Genomic DNA, 15700 nt, shown 5'->3' on the forward strand with positions numbered 1-15700 from the left:
GTTTCCCAGTGCAGTCTTTGAGGGTTTTGATGGCTTTGCACTTTGTCTGTGACACGAGGCCTGATTCATGCAAATCCTGCACTGCCAATCCCTTTTTCCCCGATGTCATGGAACTATACAATCCCAGAACAGTTTGCGTTGGAAGGGACCCTAAATCTCAGCCAGTTCCATGGGCAGGGACACCTTCCACTATCTCAGGCTGCTCCAAGCCCCAGTGTCCAACCTGGCCTTGGACACATCCAAGGATCCAGGGGACAACAAAGCTGTGCTGGTGGCTGGCCTGGCCAGGCCTCGGGGACTTCTTGCAGAACATTTATAAAACATGCTCCATTTTATAAATAATGGAGGAGGGACAGAGAAAACCTCCTGTAAACTGAGTCAGAACAGAAGGAAGGTCCTTAAACTGCTCCATGTTTTTGCTGTTGGCTTCTCATTCCCGCTCATCCCTGGAACACCGAGGGGTGTGTGTGTGGATGGCCAGTATCTCTGTTGTTACACGGGCGTAGATAACACGGCTGATTAACCATGGCTAATGAACCACGGCTAATTAAGCACGGCCATGCTTTGGGACACTCAGCAGTGCCACTGCTGTGGGCTGGGAGGGAAGCAGGAGCGGGCCTGTCCCTCGGAGCTCCTTGCATCTCGCCAGACACTCAGACTCCTGGGAGCACTTTCACAATCATCTCTTGGCTCCTCAGTTACTGCTTCCTCCTCCTCCTCCCCCCCGCCTCTCCCTCCTGTTCGGCCTTCTGGTCATTCCTCCGGCGCTGGATGCGGAGCAGGAGCTCCACCACCCCTCCAATTAAAGGTAGGAGAGTGTGGCACATCAGAGTTGCCTAACGAGCCTCCGAACCCCCTCCACATCTCCTTGATCTCACTTTGGACCCATTTCGAATCCCAGTTTTCTGCAGGAGGCCGTGAACTCCCTGACACAGCGATTCCAGGGGCTGCTTTGCTTTTTTGGCTGTCAGTGCAGCATTAGACACTGACTGAATCCCCAGGTTCGCATCTTGCACTCGGGGGATTATTTTTAATTCCTGAAGCCCACTGGATGGAATGATCAGCAATCAAAGAATAGGCAGTTATCACTCTTGCAAACTTTCCTGGGCCTCAGTAATTAACCCAACAAATTAGTTAAAGGCTCCAATGCGGAAGGAGATCGCTAGACTGTGGTCAAGACACACATTTAAGGATTTTTCCCTTAAGCTGCTTTTCTGGGGGAAGCTTTGATAAAAGCCATATGATCTCAATTATCATTAACTCCGTGTGGTTTCGCTGCGTTTGGAGCTCTCAGACGTCAGCAGACAGGAGCCCTGTGTTCAGGCTTTAATGTAGGACTGGTATTTATGTAATTCCCGTTTCGATTTGTCAGCTGACAGCTGAAAGGGAAGATTTCAGGCAATTTATAGGCACAGCCTGTGGCCCGTTGTGCTGAGTGACACTTCCTCCACGGAGCTGATGTGACAGAGAGCTGCTCCAACATATTTTAAATGCCAGCTTCAAAAACCCAAACATTTTCATTTTACCTCATGTGCAGCCTGAAAAACTCAAGGGTGAGTTTTAAGGTGTCGCTGCTCGACAGCAGACTCCGAGTGATTTAATAAACTGATTTAAATCCTCTTTTCGGAGGATTCCTACCCTCTTTAAGTCCCTAAAACATCAAAGTGTCTCTTGCCTTGAGCTTTGCTCCATCAGCCCAAGCCTTCCTCCCCAGGCAGCGGCAGGAATTCGGCAAACAGGGAGATGTGATTCACTCTTAAGATCTTCCAGTGTGCGGATGAGTCACTGATAAGGACATGGAAGTTGTGCTGACCAGATTGAGAGCACGCTGGGAATCACAGGATGTAGCTGGGAACAGATGAGGGAGCCTGAAAAGTCCTATAATTGAGGAAGCGCAGATGAAAATCCCCAGCCTGGGGAGTTCGTTCCACTGGGAGGAAAAAAGTGCAGCTTAGGTTTGGGTTTAGGTCTGTTCACTGCTCATGAGAGGTTGGGGTTCTCAGCAATCTGGAGAAAAAAAAAACAAGGCTAAAACCAAACCACAAAATTAACCCCGGTGCATGTTTATTCTGTAGTATTTTGGCTGCATGTGACTGGAAATGTTGGTTCCTGTGTTAGCTGAGCTTTGTGTCCATGTCTGACCTGGATGCTGGGGATAACCAGGAGGCAGAAACCTCTCAAGGAATTATATTTTCACTAAATTTGGAATTTTTGGTCATTTTTTCCCTAGCCACAGGTAGAGTTAGATCATAAAAGCCAAGGGAAGCTTGAAAATTTTCTCTTGGCTTTTTGTTTACAGGGCAGAACCCGGGAGTGGCTGCTTCCCTTAATTCATCAGAATTTCGGGGACAAGGAGTGGGGAATTCTGTTTGAACACACCACGTGCTCGCAGGCATTTTACACCCTTTCAGGAAAAAAAAAATCAACTTTTGGCTCCCAAGATCTCGGATGCCACTTCCATAGGTTCCCTTTAGCAGTGGGACTGACAGAACATGATGGGATGTTCACCTTGGTCTCTATAGGACATTTGGGGACAGTTTGATGCCACTCTGCCTCATGCCATGATTTTTTTCCCGGTTTCCTGCTCATTTAAACCCTGCCTGGCTGGTTTTTAGGGCAGCAGTAGCCAGCCTGGAGTAGCACAGGTGGTGTTTCCCAGCGTCCCAACATCAGATCCTGGATGTTTTGCTCCTAAATATGCAGAAAACCAGGCTGGGAAGCAGCCAAATTCCTGCTTGGTGTCACACACAGACTCCTCCGGCACAGCAGGCCTGGACTTGGCCCTGGGATTCCTCACACTGATTCATCCTGAGGTTATTTTTCTGGGATATTGCCAGAATCATGGCACAGCTGGAAAATCTGATGCTGATTCATCACCCTTCGCCAGCTACTCCTCAAAAATCTCCAAGGACAGCATGCCAGGGATAGAGTTTCCCTGCAGCTGTCAGGAAGGTATAAGAGAATTCCACTTTTTCTCAGAAGTTTCAGAGCTTTTGGGCTGTCAGATGCTACAATCAAAAATACCAACTCAACAGCTTCGAGAAACGCCTTAAGATGCCTTAAAACATTTTCAAACTGCTTCAATATTTTCCATTTTTCAACATTTTCAGCATTTCTTTGCTTTACGATGTTCTGAACTCCTCAGTGTTTAGTTCAGAAGTTGAAATTTAAAATTCCCATGGCTAGTAGCTCTTGATTCATTGATTAGAAATTCTCCAGTATTTCTAATTTCTGAGATTTTTCTCACCCAAGGCTCATGGGAGCATAGACAGGCCCACATTTGTCTGTTCTTCCCAGATTTTCCACAGCAGGTGACACGCTGCATTCCATAGAAATGGGAGAACTCCCTGCTTCTCCTGTGGAACTCCCAATATTTGCAGTGTCCCCTGCCCCAGGCAGGGTGTAAACCCAGGACACACAGAGGAAACCCCACAGATCAGAGGTTTCTCTGGTGACCCCTGGTGCTGCTGAACAGCCCAGACCAGCGTTTTTATTTGCATCGTTGCTGACCTCTACATGAAACTCCACCACCTGCACATAAAGGACTGGTTTGGGAGAAGAGTTCCATCCCTCTGGGAGGGCGATATTCCAGAATGATCCCAGGGTCATGGAACAGAATCTCCTGAGCTGGGAGGGACTCACAGGGATCATCCAGCCCAGCTCCTGGCCCTGCACAGACACCCCAACAATCCCACCCTGTGCATCCCTGGCAGCGCTGTCCAAACGCTCCTGGAGCTCTAAATTCAGGATGGGAGGGAGGCGATGGGCTGATCCCAGGGTCTCCTCTCCCAGAGGAGGTCTCCTCAGAAGAAGCCAGAGGCTGAGTGTGTCACTGTCTGATGAGGTGACCCAGGTTTGGGTGGAACCTCTCCCAGGTAACACCAGCAGATCAAAGAGCAGCAGAAAAAACAGAGAGATTTGGGTAAACCTTCACTGGCCACTGGAAAACTGCTCCAGAAAACCTTGGAATGCTTCAGCTTGGAACAGACCTTAAAGCCCATCTTGTCTCCACCCCCTGCCACGGGCAGAGTCACCTTCCACTGTCCCAGGCTGCTCCAAGCCCCAGTGTCCAGCCTGGCCTTGGGCACTGCCAGGGATCCAGGGGCAGCCACAGCTCCTCAGGAAGTTCTCCTGCCTGCTCACTTCTCACAGCCTTCCTCCTGCAGCACATCCCTCCCTGTCTGTGCCCAAAAATATCCCAGGAGACTCTCCTGACTCACCTGTTTTCTTTCCTGGGCAATGATTCCACCACAGGGATTTCCAAGGCTGGAAGTGCCCTTGGAAACTGCTTGTGGAGGGCTTTGCACAGGGCTGGGAATGAGAAGAGGCTGAAAAATCAGAGAATCCCAGAGTGGTTTGGGTTGGAAGGGACCTTAAAGCCCATCCAGTGCCACCCCTGCCATGGGCAGGGACACCTCCCACTGTCCCAGGCTGCTCCAAGCCCCAATGTCCAGCCTGGCCTTGGGCACTGCCAGGGATCCAGGGGCAGCCCCAGCTGCTCTGGGCACCCTGTGCCAGGGCCTGCCCACCCTCCCAGGGAGGGATTTTGTCCGAGTCTCCAACCTCCATCTTAAAAGAACTGTCCCGGGCATCTCAGCAGCAAACCCAGGCAGGGAAGATGGCAATTCCCGCTGGGAATGTGAAAACATGCGGGCTTGGAATGCACAGCCTTGTCAAACAGGGGCTGGGCCCTGCCTTAAACACAGCCCTGGCTTAACCAAACCCAGCTAAGAAAAGCCTGCGGTGCTGGGGACCTGCAATTGCTGAGCTGGGCTGGGGTTGGAGGCAGATCCACCAAGGGAACAGGAATTTAAATGCAACCCAACAGCACAAAGCTGGGCTTGCACGGGCTGGCCTTGCTGCTGACAAGGGTTTGGATTGCTGGGAATAAAATATTGCCCATCAAATCTTTCCGTGACATCCCCCAGAAAAATTCCTGCATCCGTCTCATCCTGCTGCTCCAAATATGCTGAGGGAAGTTAATTAATTCTACTGAGCTTTAGATTGCTGTGTTTTATTAATCCTTCTCTGTGTTTTATTAATCCTCCTCAGCCAAGAATGCTGGAATTGCATTTTCTTACCCTTTTCCAAGCTTCTCCCATTTACACAGAGCCACCTCCAAACTAAATATTAGGGAAGTGCTTTTCAAGGCAATGCTTGGATCTGCTGGGTTTAGGTGCTGGCAGTGGGATAGGTTCCTGAAATCCCCAGTGATCCCACCACCTCTGCTCTTTGAGCTCCAGCTGACTGGGATAAATCCTGCAATGCCCTTTTCTCCGCTTCCAGGTGGAGGTGGCAGTTTGCTTTCAAAATGCAGGCAGTAAATGGAATTAACATCCTGACAGCCCCGAAGCAGCCCCTGGGAAGCTAAAAACAAGGTGCTGTTTAAAGGCTGCTGTGAGGAAAAATGGCCCCAAACTCCTGGGAAGTGCCCTGGTCCATCTTTCTCTGCTGCCCTCAGTGTGTATCCCAACGGATTTTCATCACATGGACAGCCCTGCACTCTGGGGGCTACAAAAAAAATGAGTTAAATGCTGTTATTTTTAAAAGAAATCGTTAAAAACCCCACCGTGTGAAGCCTGATTAATCAGTTGTTAACGAGATCACCATCTGCATAAAGCTGAAGCAAAAAACCTCCAGTAGAGGGAGTGACCAAATTAAAAATCCCACCTAAAGTGCCTCTGGAATTTCGTGCTGCTGGTAAAAGTCTTTATTCCTGAAATGTTTGGGAAGCAGGGAATTCTCTTGCTCACAGCCTCGTGTGTGGGGCTGACACATCCCACACTCAAAAAGCTACATTAAATATGGGAGCAGATCCAGAAAATTCCTTCTTTTTGCAGCTGTGGCTGCTGTCACCGTGCCCTCCGTCGGGATATTTGGGATGTCACGGGCATGTGTGACACCAATCACCCTGGCTGGAGGTTCAAAAGGATCCCAAAATCCCAGCTTTGATCCTCCCTGAGCTGAAGGCCAAACAGGCGCTGTATTTCCTTCCCCTGCTGGAGAAAAGTCCTGATTTATCCCAAGGATTAAAAGCTTGGGTGGCTTTTAGGAAGCCCTACAACAACAGCTTGGAGGTACCTGGGATGACGGGGCTCATCTGGCCCTGTCCCTTTTCCAATCTATCTTTATCAGTCTTCCACTGGCACCTAAAAAAGACTTTTTTTTTTTCCTCAAAGCAGCTTAAAAAAAGCTACTCCTAACCAGGGTGATGCTGAAAGAAAAAGCCCCTTTTTTTCAGTGGACTTTAAATTCCTCTTTTTCCCATCACATCTCAGTTTAATCTTCTTTTTCTGCATTGTTTGTTTTTTTTTTTCCCCAGCCAGCATCAGAACCCTGAACTGGGATTTCACAGGTGCAGTTTTAGAAGCCTGAAGTTTGACATCTCCTCACTCAAAACCTGTCCTAAGGTAAAAACCAGCATTTATTCTATTTCAAAATACGATAAGAGAAGCAGTGTTTGGGGAATGAGGAACAAGAATTGAGGGCAGTAAAAGGAAGGAAACACACAACCCCACCTAAAAATGAACTTCCAGCACTGATTTTAAACAGGGAGGTTGATAGACAATTAAATTGTCAATAATCCTTTATCTTTGTCCTTTTTTCCAGCTTCCCAATGTATTTCTTTTTTGCCTTCTGTACCCAGGCTGACCTGGCTGCCCAGTCCCGTGTCAGGTGAATTTTTGAAGCCCTATAAACTTCACAGCTGCAGCACACAAACACTTTATTTTTATTTTCCTTTTTCCCCAAGACAAACAACATAATCTCCCTTGGGGAAAACAAGAGGGCTCCAAGTTTAGCAAGCAGGCTGCAGTGATCATTAGTGCAGCACAATTTCATGGCAGGAAGTCGCCTTGGATCCCGGCTCTGCATCCCAGACATTTTATGGGCTGGACGCAGAAAGCTCGGCTGGGGAATGTTGGGGTTTTTAACAGCCGTATTTTGGGCCCATAAAATAACCAACTACAACGGTTCATTTTCACCCACACACCCAAATTGCTGGTTGGGATCACAATTTCAGGCCCCCGACACCCCTTACACAAACAGACAGCACTCACCAGCAAAAAAAAAAAAAGGCAAGGCAGGAGGGGAGGCTCGGGGGATTGGGATGGGAGTTAAAAAAACACCCAGCAAACGAGCAGCAGCTGCCTGATTATACCCTGCAGCCAGGCTCCCCAGGAAACGCTTCCCAGGATGTACTGTCTCCCAGTTCTCCCATCTCTCCATCACCTCTGCCTTGCTGGGCTCTCCCACCCTCCAGTCCAGAGCAGCTTCCAACAGCAGCAGCAACTTTCACTTTGCTTTAGCTCTTCCCCAAGCGCCTTCCATGGTTGTTTTGGGTTGGAGGAAAATCCAAAGGTATGATCTCCTCACCCTAACAAGCACTTAGTCCTGCTTGAAATACAAATACACAGCACGGCCAAGCCAAGCTGGGAAATATTTTAGAATTTGTTGGTCATTCAGTGCAGGAAAAACAGGGAAAAAGGGAATAAACACTTGTTAGGATGATGATTTGGTGGAGCAAGTGGCATCCCAGCCCGTGGCAGGGGGTGGAACGAGAGGATCCTTCAGGTCCTTCCAAGCCAAACCATTCCATGGCTCTGTGATAAATCAAATAATACCTCTGTCCCTAAAAACTTGACACTCCTCATCACCCTCATCTTCCAAACAAGAGGATTTTAATTCCAGATTCATATTGACACAGGATGTCTCTGCTGGAAATAAACTTCCACCAAAGCTTTTCCAAACCACCTCAGGACTTCTAACAATTTCTAGCGGGGATTGGGAGCCAAATCGTTCCGAGAGCTTAAGAAAAAAAATCCCAAAATCCCAGAATCCCAGAATGGTTTGGGTTGGGAAGGACCTTAAAGCTCATCCAGACGTAGGCATGGACACCTTCCACTATGCCAGGCTGCTCCAAGCCCCAGCCAACCTGGCCTTGGACACTGCCAGGGATCCAGGGGCAGCCACAGCTTCTCTGAGTAGTGACTAATTACTCTGAGCAGTAACTCCCAAATTCCAGCTACTCAGTAACATAAATGGGATTGGAATCAAAATGAATTTTTTCTGGGATCTTCCTGAGACGAAACACCAGGCTAAGCACCCCGAGCTGCTGCCTTGGCAGGCCCTAAAGCAAGGAAAAGGGGTGCTGGGCTCGAAAGGGGCAGATTGCTGGAGCAATCCTGCATTTCCAGAAGCAATTATGTGGTGGTGATTAAGGAGGAGCTTTCTCTAATCTTTTTAAGCCTCACTTTCAGTGAGAAACTCGCACCAAGCATAGAGAGAGTTTTAAACATCTTAAGGTAAAAACCGGCTGTAAAATAGAGATTTAAAGGTGACTGAGCCCCTCCAGCCAGATCTTTCTGCCTGGCGTGGTCAACCTGGTCTAAAAAAAGCAGCTCCACCCTGGAGGCAGCACACTGCATCTCCTTTTTCTGCGTGTTCCCACTCCTCTGAGCCAGAGGGGAGCTCAGCTTGTAAACACAAATCCTTTGGAGTCTGCCTGGGAGAGGTGATGTTTGTCCCGAAGCCACGTCCCAGGAGCTTCTCTCCTTAAATGGATTCATCTCAGAGTGGCTCACAAAAAAGCAGCAGCTTCCTTCTGGCTTTCCTGGGCAGAGAATGTGGGGAGAAGCTGGAATCCTCTGCCCTGCCAGGAGGGGTTTTATCCTCCGGAGGGCCTCCAGCCCTGCTTCCTGGGTGGAACATGTGCACACTTGGGTGTGCAGAGCTGCTCTCTCCGGGCTCCTGCATCCTTCATCTCTCACCCAAGCTCTCTCCAAGACTGATTTTCAGTTTCCAGCCCCCAGGTTTCTCGGTTTGGATCCATCTGCAACCTTCCAGCCTCAATCTCTGTCTCCAGCAAGGCTCTGGATGAAGCCCTGACACCTTGTTCCTCTCATGGGATGCACTGCAGGAATTCTCAACAGCTTTAGAGGCTTTTTAAGGAAAACTTTAAGTTCTGTGGGTGCTGTTGCTGCTGGTGAGCCAGGGATAGGAGAGGATTTACAGATCGCTGGGTGATTTCTTTTTATTTTTAAAATGGAGGTAATTTGAACAGCAAAAGCTGCTGCTGGAAGTTTGAGGAAGGGCATCCCAGATCAACGTGCCTTGCAAGGCACCATCACTGGCACTGGTTTTCAGAGAATCCCAGACTAGTTTTGGTGGGAAGGGACCTCAAAGCCCATCCAGTGCCACCCCCTGCCATGGGCAGGGACACCTTCCGCTGTCCCAGGCTGCTCCAAGCCCCAATGTCCAGCCTGGCCTTGGACACTGCCAGGGATCCAGGGGCAGCCCCAGCTGCTCTGGGCACCCTGTGCCAGGGCCTGCCCACCCTCCCAGGGAACAATTCCTTCCCAATATCCAACCTAATTTTTCCCCTTTGAGTTTGAACCCCCTCCAGTTCCTGCTGCAGGGTCCCTCTCAAGCTTCCCTGTGTCCCTTCAGACCCTGGAAGGAGCTGTGTGGTCTCCTCACAACCATCTCTTCCCCAGCTGAACATTCCCAGCTCTCCCAGCCTGGCTCCATAGGGGAGCTGCTCCAGTCAGGACATGCTGGAGCCTCTCCACGTCACAGCTCAGCTTCGGGGGTGCAGCGAATATCTGAATTTACTGCTAGGATGACATTCCAGCTATGAATCCATGATTCCAGCGCATTGGGGAGGTGGTGGAAAAGCAGCTGCACATCCCACTCACCAAGGTTGTGGCAGACACAATGGAAAATATTATTTCTCTATTTTTGGAGGTCTGAAATCCATGTCTAAGAGAGGGAAGAGGTGAAACGGTGTTGTGTGACATGCAGAGGTTTCTTTGTTTTAAATGTGAAATACATCTATGTATCCATATCTATCTATCTATCTATAAAAATATATAGTTGTATCCTAGGTTTTGGCATTCAATAACTACCAATAGCTACACCACCCCTGAGCTAACTGTTTGCACCACTGTGCAAAACCAGAGGATTTCTGCTATTTCTCACTCAGCTTCAATCAACGCTTTTACACTTCAGACTCTTGGTTTGGGGTGAATTTTTCTGACTTTCATGTTCCAAGACTTTCCTTTATTTCTGATCAAAGCCACACACCATGAGCTGAGCCAACCCAGAACCACCAGAATTCGTTTCCAGATAGCTCATTTTCTGCAAATCACATTACAATGGCTCCACTTACGGCGTGGTTTCCATGATTGGAAGGGAATTTAAAAGCAAACTTCAGCACTCAGCAAATCCACGGAGGTCCCATGACAAATGTAGGGAGCTAAAAGCAGCGAGGGAATGCTGAGCATGGGATGCTGCAGGCTCTGAGAGCACAGCCTGGGTTTAGTGATTCACCCTAATGCTTGCCATGGAAAATGAGAAGATTTAATCTGCCTTCCCAGCACTGGATGGTCTCTCCTAAATCAGGATCGATCAACACAAGGCAGTGAAATGTGAGCCACCGAGCTGGGAAAGGCTCTGGCGTTGCTGATATTGGGTGGAGTTGGGTTGGTTTGGGTTTTTTTGAAGAATTACTCCTCTGTGGAGCACTAATCCAAACCTGAACCATGAACTCCACCACCATAAACTCTCTGACGCGCTGGGGTGGTGTCAGGAAGGAGGAGAATGGACAAAATCCCACACTGGTTTGGGTTGGAAGGGATTTAAAACCCATCCAGTTCCACAGGCAGGGGCACCTTCCACCGTCCCAGGGTGCTCCAACCTGGTCTAGGACACTTCCAGGGATGGGAAGCCCAAAAACTTTTCCAAACCTAGGAAGATGCTGAGCTGTGGAATCCAAAGGCTGGGAGAGCATCCCAGGGAAAGGCTGGGGCTGGAATTGCTGGTTGGATTTATGAAGATTTTCGGTGCTGATTCCAGAGGGCTCTCTGGGCTCGGCTCTTTCTGACTTTTATCAGGTGTGGCCTTACCATGCTTCCCTGTCTGTGTGAGTTTCCCCAGAGGAAAATCTCCTCCCCCAGTGCCATTTATTCCTGTGTGGTGTTTTAGCTGCCCAGCACCAAAATCCCAGGGTACATTTTCCATACTGATGTGCAGATCCCTGGTTTTTTGTGGTATTAATGGGAAGAGTGGTGATTTCATGAGCTGGACCAGACAGCAGCTTTTCCTTGCAGAGGGCACTGACTCCCTGCTTCTCTCCCATCCTGTTGTTCCTAAAAGCCACCTCCGGGAGCAACCTAACCTGCAGCTGGATCCTTCTGGAGTGCAAAGCTCAATCCTTTCGTTGTAAGAAGGATCTTCCAAGCAGAATCCCTGGATTTGGTAGGTTGTCCTACCTGCTTTTCCCCTCTTCCTCACAGCCTTCCTCCTGCAGCACATCCCTCCCTGTCCGTGCCCAAAAATGTCCCAGGAGACTCTCCTGACTCACCTGTTTTCTTTCCTAGGCAACGATTCCACCACAGGGGTTTCCAAGGCTGGAAGTGCCCTTGGAAACTGCTTGTGGAGGGCTTTGCACAGGGCTGGGAATGAGAAGAGGCTGAAAAATCAGAGAATCCCAGAGTGGTTTGGGTTGGAAGGACCTTAAAGGCCATCCAGTGCCACGGGCAGGGACACCTCCCACTGTCCCAGGCTGCTCCAAGCCCCAATGTCCAGCCTGGCCTTTGACACTCCAGAGACAGCCACAGCTTTCCTGTGTCACCACCCTCCCAGGGAACAATTCCTTCCCAATACCTCACCTAAATCTGCCCTTCTCTAACATTTTTTGAATATTTTACCCCAGTCTAAGCATGAGCCGGTCAACCTCCGAGCACAGGACTGTCTGCCCAGTGTCTGCCTGGGTCTCTCATGTGTGAGAGAAGATCTGTGGAGCAGCAAGGAACACATTTGTTGAACTCTCCCCAGTGTGCAGCCTGTGCCCCTTCAGAACACTCAGAAGTAGAAACGCTAAAGGGAAAAAAACCCCTCCCTTTTTATAGCCTACTGTCTCGTTGAAAGTGATTTATGAAACGGAGCTTCCTGCCCACCCAGTGCACAGAACAAATACAGACAGAGCTTTGAAATAGCTGCAGCACTGTGCTATTTTCAGTAATATTTAGCTCAGACTTAGCCAAGAAAGCCCTCTAAGCTCAGCAGACAGACATAAAAAGAAACGCTCTTTCTGCATTTTTGTGTGTGCGTGCGTCTATTTTGGGTTTTGCTCCTCTTTTCTCCGGTTCCATGTCTGACTATCAGGGCAGCCCCAGCTCATGGGAGCGGCCTAAGCTCAGTGCTCAGCACCAGCAGCAGCTCTGGAGCACATGCCTCTTCTTCAGTGCCTTCATAACCATCAGCCTGTGCTTGAATTGAGACCTTTTATTTATTGCAGTGGAACTGATCTCTGCTCCCTGTGACAGGGGCAGCACTCAGGGAATGGCTGTGTCAGGGGAGGGGCAGGTGGATATTGGGAAAAGGGGGTGGTCAGGCACTGCCCAGGCTCCCCAGGGAATGGGGGGTCCCAGCCCCAAGGCTGCCAGAGCTCCAGGAGCATTTGGACAGCGCTGCCAGGGATGCCCAGGGTGGGACTGTTGGGGTGTCTGGGCAGGCTGGATGATCCCTGTGGGTCTCTCCCAGCTCAGGAGATCCCACGATTCCATGATAACTTGTTGAACTCAGTCCCTTCAATAGCAGTGGAAAGTGTTGCACGAGTGGATCATATTTTGTGTGTGTGTGTGTTTAGGAAGCCCCATTTTCCTTTTCCGTAGCTGAGATTTTGTCTTGTCACGAGATGTCCCCTGTCACAGGTGGCACCAGGATGGCAGTGGGAGGACACTGTCCAGGCCATCGTCAACTGTCTTTTCTTTCACCCTTACCTGCCAAATCTGAGCTGTGACTTGTTTTCACAGTTATGCTGGGAATAAAAGATAAAACCAAGCCTAAACCCAAGTCCTTTAGGCTTGCCAAGTCCATCTCTCCTGCCCTCATCACAATATAAACTCAAATTAAACACACAGTGAGAGTTCGCCAGGATGCTCTTCCCTTTTCCCTGGCAATTTGGAGGTGCAGTGTTATTTTTTGCATGAGGTGGATTTGTATTTGTAACGGCCTGATGATTTCGGATGGCTGCAGAGCTCCAGCATCCTCTTCCAGCCAGGAAGTTTTTGGGATGGGATATGGCAAAACATCCCCTTGGCTTGTGCTGACCTTGCTGCTCCTGGTTCTGTGTCTCACGCCTGGCTTTTGTGGCATATACAGCAGATGCAACCCAAGCTGTCCCAGAGCACCCTGTCAGCTCCTGCCCCGCTGGGAATTCATTTTCCTTGTCAGGAATCCTCGTTCCTGCAGGAAACTCTCACTTGAGCAGTTCTGGCATGGGTGGGTGCTGGCAGGATCACAGCATTGCTCCAGACTAAGTGCTCTGGGTGCTGTCTGCTTCTGGATATCTGGATCCTAAATGTAATCCAGAGTTTGTCCTAACTCCATGGAAGTTTGGGGTTCTCCTCAGAAATTTGTGGGATTCATCAGCATTTCAGTTTCCAACTATGTTTGGAGTTCTCCTTGGAAATTTGTGGGATTCATCAGCATTTCAGTCTCCAACTACTCCATCTCACAACCTATGGAATATCTGCAAAGCTTCCCAGCTCATCCCAGTTCACACACATAGATTTCCCTCTCATTTTCCTGCTTCCAGTTGCTTTTGTTATCCTCCAAAAGCTCTGGGATCTGTCTCCCTGACAAAAGAGACGTCAGTGGGGCAAAACTCTCCCGAAATCTCCTCGTGAGCCAGAAAGGTCCCCCTCCCTGGTGTTCCCACGCTGTTAACACGTGGTTTGCTTCTTGTGGTTGGCTTTGGAGATCAAATCCATGTGCTGGGGTAGGAAATGCTGGGGAAGGTCCGTTTCTCAGGATGCTCCATCAGACGGGATCCTTTAGAACATACATTAAAAATACATCAAACAAACCCATTATTATGGTTCCCCTGCTCATTCTGAAAACACCACCGGTGACAAGGACTCAGGATTTGTGTCGGTGTTGCCTTGAAATTAAATAAAACCCCCTACCCAAGTAGGACTCCAAAAACAAACCTTCCAAAATGATCTTTGAAAATGAAAAACACTGTGTTATTTTGGTTTGATGATGTATTATCCAGCTGCAAAGTCAGATTTAATAAATGAGACTCCACTAGATAGAAAAATGAGTCATGATATTGAATTTCCATCCTCCCCACAACAGGACAGGTCACTTCTGTCACTTCATTCTTCCACCTAAGCAAACTTTTTACTGTGCTTTTCCCTTATTTGGGAATCATTTGGGATGTGTGCAGGTTACTTTTACTCTAAGAAAGAGGATAAGAATTTCAAAGGCAGCAGCTCCAGAGCCTGGGTATAATGGGACGAGCTCAGGAATAAATGGGATGAGCCCAGGTGTAACAGGATGTTTGGTCCTCAACCCCATAATCACAAGAAATCGCTCCTCATCCACGACTAAAATCCTGATTTCCAGCCTTCCTGCCGCATTCCTCAGTGGGACACATGGCTCCTTACACATGGCTGTTTTCCTTTCTCCTCCTAGCCCAGGAAAACCTTCGATCCAGCCTTTCTGTCATGCATTAGGAACTCCACAAACATGTTTATTTAAGTACCAAACCACATGAGCTCAGCATTATTCCACGGCTCCAGCACACATAAATTACAATGGATTGTGCGGGAGCACCTTTGATCCGGGAAAGCCCACACTGAATTCCCTTGGAGGAGGCTCAGAGCACTGAATGCTCCTTGTCTCCCTCTCCTCTCATCCCTGATTTTGGATTGCTTGCTCTGTCTGCACCACAGGCTACAAGGAAAGCAAGCACAAGGAGTAGCCCTAGGAAAATCAGGCTATTCCATGGATCCAACCTCTTTCCCTGACATTCATTTCCATGTGCAGAATCTCAAGTGGCACTCACAGAAAATCCCTTGTCCCCAACGCCATGTCTGTCACTGTAAAAGCGCTGGAGTAGAACAGCAGCTTTGGGGAGGAAAAATGCTGTAAGGTCCCAATCCTGCAAAAAAAACCCTTGCAGCCAAGACTTCTTCCCCATCAGAGGGCCTGTCCTGGGATTTTGGCCTCATCAATACTGCAGCAATCTTGTACAGTGACAATTTTTTCAGCAGGGCAGTGAGGGAAGTGCTGTTGGTGGAGGTGCTGAGAGATAAACCCAGGGACGTTTCCTCCTTTCCAGCTCCCTACATTTGACCCAGTGGGACATCTGTGGCAGGTCACCAGGCCCAGGATGTCCTGTCCCCCCACAGCTGGCAGCTCTTTCCTCCCTTTTGGAGGACCTTTTGGCTGCTGCTCTCCAGTTGATTCCACTGCCATCAACACCAGCAGCGGGAAACACACAGGAAACACGCCGGCAGTGCTGAGCTGATGGTTGGGCTTGATGATCTTGAAGATCTTTTCCAAACTTAATGGCTCTCTGAAATCATTCCATGAAATAATTCTGTGAAGTGATTCTGCAAAGTGATTCCATGAAACGATTCCATGAAACGATTCTGTGAAATGATTCCATGAAATGATTCCATGAAACGATTCTGTGAAATGATTCCATGAAATCTTTCCATGAAACCATTCAATGAAATGATTCCATGAAATGATTCTGTGAAATGATCCCATGAAATCATTCAAAGAAATTATTCTATGAAATTATTCCGTGAAATCATTCTGTGAAATGATTCTGTGAAATGATTCCATGAAACAACTCCATGAAACCATTCTGTGAAATGATTCCATGAAATGATTCCATGAAATC

At 48.7% G+C, this 15700-nt stretch overlaps 1 long non-coding RNA gene across 1 annotated transcript; it reads left to right on the forward strand.

Moving 5' to 3' along the window:
* The first annotated feature begins 728 nt into the window (after positions 1-728).
* On the forward strand, positions 729-9177 carry LOC109145877. Its single transcript, XR_002047545.3, has 3 exons — positions 729-808; positions 6323-6410; positions 8804-9177. It is a non-coding gene; the product is annotated as an uncharacterized LOC109145877 (long non-coding RNA).
* Positions 9178-15700: the final 6523 nt, after the last annotated feature.

Source organism: Corvus cornix, chromosome 6 (assembly GCF_000738735.6).
Source record: "Corvus cornix cornix isolate S_Up_H32 chromosome 6, ASM73873v5, whole genome shotgun sequence".
Taxonomy (NCBI): domain Eukaryota; kingdom Metazoa; phylum Chordata; class Aves; order Passeriformes; family Corvidae; genus Corvus; species Corvus cornix.